Here is a 5,631-nt window from a genome sequence, read left to right on the forward strand (position 1 = left end):
GATAATTCTGCATGAACTGATGATGCACTTTGGGTGCAACTTATTCTGTGAGCAGCAGGTGGCACTGTGAGACTCAGGATGGGAACACCTAGAAATGCTCCAGTGCAGAGGGCATCATTCATTCATTGATTTTCCTCTGAGGCTGCTGCTTCCAGATAAATTGCCCTTTCCACCCCTGACATCCACATGTCCTCTTCTTTTTCTTTTATTTCTTTTCTTTTGGTACCAAAGTTTGAACCCAGGGGCATCAGCCTTTTTGATATTTTATTTACAGACAGGATCTCACTGAGATTCTTATGGCCTCACTAAGTTGCTGAGGCTGGCTTTGAACTCAAAATTCTCCTGCTTTGGCCTCCAAAGCTTCTGGAATTCCAAGCGTGCACTACTGCAACTGGCCCCATGTGGCCCTTCTTCTGAAATCAGAAAAATACTAGCACAAAGCCACCAGGGTCAGAGCTCATACAAGAGCATAGACAAACAAGCTGCTGAAGAGAACAAATTTGCATCCACTGCTCCTCCTGTCTCTAGCTGCAAGAACACAGGATGAAAAGATTATTGCCTAGTCCAGGCCCAGCTGGGCACCTCAGGACATAATGTTTGGATATACCTCCTGTCCACCTTGGACTGGCTTCACATTTACTTCTTGCTTCTTGTTTTCTCCATAGGCCAGACATTCCCAAAGCATTATGGGGACCCTCTTGGTATGTCCCTCCAAACAAAGCTTCTAAGGTTAAGTCTTTCCCATTGTTTCAAGCACCCACTGTCACAAAATTGTATATTCTCAAGTCTTTGTGCCCTCCTTCCCCATCTGCTTCTGCCTCACTTGGGAGCCTCAGCCACAGTCACCTACATCCTGAGCAGTGAACACAGCAACTACTTCATATGGTGGTATAAGCAGAGGCCAGGAAAGAGCTGCCAGTATGTAATGAAGGTGAACAGTGATGGCAACCACAGCAAGGGTGATGGGATCTCTGATCATGTCACAGGCTCCAGCTCTGGGCTAACAACTACTTAACCATTGCCAATACTCAGGCTGAGGATAAGGCCCAGTACAATGGTGGAGAGAAACATACAATTGATGGCCAGGGAGGGTGAACCACAGGGACAAAGGCAAAGGAGAACTGAAGCCAAAACCTCTTTGCCTTTCCTCCTCCTCCTCAGAGACTTGGAGTTACAGCCCCACATCCCTCTCCAGAACCCTAATACCCATGACTTTTCTCCTTGTAAACTCCCTTATTCTGCAACTCAGCTCCCAGGACATTCCTAAGGAGAGGTAACTTGGGTCATAATTGAGGTCATTTTGACAACATAATATTGTGGTCCTTTAATATCAGCCAGTGGGGATAAGAATGTGAGAGAGGAGAACCGTTAAGGGAAAAATTTCTTCTGGGGAAAATGGTTGGGCTGAGATGATCCTGTGTCCAAGAGGCCCATTAGGCCTTGGGATCCATCTGGATTTCTGTTTGTTGAAGGGACGCTGTGGGAGGTTTCCATAGGTGACAATGAAAGTTGGCTTCTGTGAGTATGGCAGTGCATGGTCACAATGTAGTGCAGCAGGGTCCGTCAAAACTGAGGATTGCTAACCAAGAAAGGATAAATAAGTTTAAGCTCATAGTGAAGACAGATTCTATTCAGGTACAGAACAGATTTGCATATCAGGAAATACAGTTTCAGTTAGAAACCCAGCAAGTGTTCTGTCAAGGTAAAGGCAGACTTGGGTTTTAAAGAAAAAATAGGGATCAACAGGTGAAGGACCTTGTTTTTAAGAAACTTCAATCGATCATTGCATTAACCAAGTTGTTTTGGAAGAATTTGGATTGTTTATGAGGTCTGTTCATACATGGAGCTACACATGCTTGTTTGTTAGGGGCATATCACAGGGCGGATTATCAGCAAGCTCTTAATCTTTTAAGAAAGCACATTGGCACACGTCTCAGGAATAGAATTCTGTTACAGTTAGTAGTCTTTTTTTTTATTGGTTGTTCACAACATTACAAAGCTCATGACATATCATATTTCATACATTAGATTGAAGTGGGTTATGAACTCCCAATTTTACCCCAAATGCAGATTGCAGAATCACGTCGGTTACACATCCACAATTTTACATAATGCCCAATTAGTAATTGTTGTATTCTGCTACTTTTCCTATCCCCTACTATCCCCCCTCCCCTCCCCTCCCATCTTCTCTCTCTACCCCATCTATTGTAATTCATTTCTCTCCTTGTTAATTTTCCCATTCCCCTCACAACCTCTTATATGTAATATTGTATAGCAATGAGGGTCTCCCTTCATTTCCATGCAATTTCCCTTTTCTCTCCCTTTCCCTCCCATCTCATGTCTCTGTTTAATGTTAATCTTTTCTTCCTGCTCTTCCTCCCTGCTCTGTTCATAGTTGCTCTCATTATATCAAAGAAGACATTTGGTATTTGTTTTTTAGGGATTGACTAGCTTCACTAAGCATAATCTGCTCTAGTGCCATCCATTTCCCTGCAAATTCTATGATTTTGTCATTTTTTATTGCTGCATAGTACTCCATTGTGTATAGATGCCACATTTTTTTTATCCATTCATCTATTGAAGGGCATCTGGGTTGGTTCCACAGTCTAGCTATTGTGAATTGTGCTGCTATGAATATTGATGTGGCAGCATCCCTGTAGCATGCTCTTTTAAGGTTTTCAGGGAATAGTCCGAGAAGGGCAATAGCAGGGTCAAATGGTGGTTCCATTCCCAGCTTTCCCAGGAATCTCCAAACTGCTTTCCAAATTGGCCGCACCAATTTGCAGTCCCACCAGCAATGTACAAGAGTACCCTTTTCTCCACATCCTCGCCAGCACTTGTTGTTGTTTGACTTCATAGTGGCTGCCAATCTTACTGGAGTGAGATGGTATCTTAGGGTGGTTTTGATTTGCATTTCTCTGACTGCTAGAGATGGTGAGCATTTTTTCATGTACTTGTTGATTGATTGTATATCCTCCTCTGAGAAGTGTCTGTTCAGGTCCTTGGCCCATTTGTTGATTGGGTTATTTGCTATCTTATTGTCTAATTTTTTGAGTTCTTTGTATACTCTGGATATTAGGGCTCTATCTGAAGTGTGAGGAGTAAAAATTTGTTCCCAGGATGTAGGCTCCCTATTCACCTCTCTTATTGTTTCTCTTGCTGAGAAAAAACTTTTTAGTTTAAGTAAGTCCCATTTGTTGATTCTTGTTATTAACTCTTGTGCTATGGGTGTCCTATTAAGGAATTTGGAGCCCGACCCCACAATATGTAAATCATAGCCAACTTTTTCTTCTATCAGGCAAAGAGTCTCTGATTTGATATCAAGTTCCTTGATCCATTTTGAGTTAACTTTTGTGCATGGAGAGAGAAAGGGATTCAGTTTCATTTTGTTGCATATGGATTTCCAGTTTTCCCAACACCATTTGTTGAAGATGCTATCCTTCCTCCATTGCATGCTTTTAGCCCCTTTATCAAATATAAGATAGTTGTAACTTTGTGGATTAGTCTCTGTGTCCTCTATTCTATACCATTGGTCCACCCGCCTGTTTTGGTACCAGTACCATGCTGTTTTGGTCACTATTGCTCTGTAATATAGTTTGAAATCTGGTATCGCTATACCGCCTGATTCACACTTCCTGCTTAGAATTGCTTTTGCTATTCTGGGTCTTTTATTTTTCCATATGAATTTCATGATTGCTTTATCTATTTCTTCAAGAAATGCCTTTGGGATTTTGATTGGCATTGCATTAAACCTATAGAGAACTTTTGGTAATATCGCCATTTTGATAATGTTAGTTCGGCCTATCCATGAACAGGGTATATTTTTCCATCTTCTAAGGTCTTCTTCTACTTCTCTCTTTAGGGTTCTGTAGTTTTCATTGTATAAATCTTTCACCTCTTTTGTTAGGTTGATTCCCAAGTATTTTATTTTTTTGAGGATATTGTGAATGGAGTGTTTTTCCTCATTTCCGTTTCAGAAGTTTTGTCGCTGATATACAGAAATGCCTTTGATTTGTGCGTGTTGATTTTATATCCTGCCACTTTGCTGAATTCATTTATTAGTTCTAGTAGTTTCTTTGTAGATCCTTTTGGGTCTTCTAGGTATAGAATCATGTCATCTGCAAATAGTGATAATTTAAGTTCTTCTTTTCCTATTGTTATGCCTTTAATTTCCTTTGTCTGTCTAATTGCTCTGGCCAGTGTTTCGAGAACTATATTGAATAGAAGTGGTGATAGAGGGCATCCCTGTCTTGTTCCAGATTTTAGAGGGAATGCCTTTAACTTTTGTCCATTCAGAATGATGCTAGCCTGAGGCTTAGCATAGATAGCTTTTACAATGTCAAGGTAAGTTCCTGTTATCCCTAGTTTTTCTAATGTTTTGAACATAAAGGGGTGCTGTACTTTGTCGAATGCTTTCTCTGCGTCTATTGAGATGATCATATGGTTCTTATCTTTAAGTCTATTGATGTGGTGAATAATATTTATTGATTTACGTATATTGAACCATCCTTGCATCCCAGGGATGAATCCTACTTGATCATGGTGCACAATTTTTTTGATGTGTTTTTGTATTCGATTTGCCAGAATTTTATTGAGCATTTTTGCATCTAGGTTCATTAGAGATATTGGTCTGTAGTTTTCTTTCTTTGAGGTGTCTTTGTCTGGTTTCGGAATCAGGGTGATGTTGGCCTCATAGAATGAATTTGGAAGAGCTCCCTCTTTTTCTATTTCCTGAAATAACTTGAAAAGTATTGGTATTAGTTCTTCTTTAAAGGTTTTGTAAAACTCCGCTGTATACCCATCTGGTCCTGGGCTTTTCTTGGTTGGTAGTCTTTTGATGGCTTCTTCAATTTCATCCATTGATATTGGTCTGTTCAAATTGTGTGTATCCTCCTGACTCAGTCTGGGCAAATCATATGACTTAAGAAATTTATCGATGTCTTCACTATCTTCTATTTTATTGGAATATAGGTTTTCAAAATAATTTCTAATTGTCTTCTGTATTTCTGTAGCATCTGTTGTGATATTGCCTTTTTCATCCCGTATGTTAGTAATTTGAGTTTTCTCTCTTCTTCTCTTCGTTAGCATGGCTAAAGGTCTGTCGATCTTATTTATTTTTTCGAAGAACCAACTTTTAGTTTTGTTAATTTTTTCAATAGTTTCTTTTGTTTCAATTTCATTGATTTCAGCTCTGATTTTAATTATTTCTTGCCTTCTGCTACATTTGCTGTTGTTTTGCTCTTCCTTTTCTAGGGCTTTGAGATGAAGTGTGAGCTCATTTATTTGTTGGTTTTTTCTTTCTTTGAGGAATGACCACCAGGCGATGAATTTTCCTCTTAAAACTGCTTTCATTGTGTCCCATAGATTCCGATATGTTGTGTCTGTATTTTCATTTATCTCTAAGAATTTTTTGATTTCCTCCTTTATGTCTTCTGTAACCCCTTGATCATTCAGTAACATATTGTTCATTTTCCATGTGATGCAGGATTTTTCCTTCCTTCTTTTATCATTGATTTCCAGTTTCATTCCATTATGATCAGATAAAATGCATGGTATTATCTCCACCCATTTATATTTACTGAGGGTTGCCCTATGGCATAATATATGGTCTATTTTTGAGAAGGATCCATG

The sequence above is a fragment of the Urocitellus parryii genome, chromosome 3 (assembly GCF_045843805.1).
Source record: "Urocitellus parryii isolate mUroPar1 chromosome 3, mUroPar1.hap1, whole genome shotgun sequence".
NCBI lineage: Eukaryota > Metazoa > Chordata > Mammalia > Rodentia > Sciuridae > Urocitellus > Urocitellus parryii.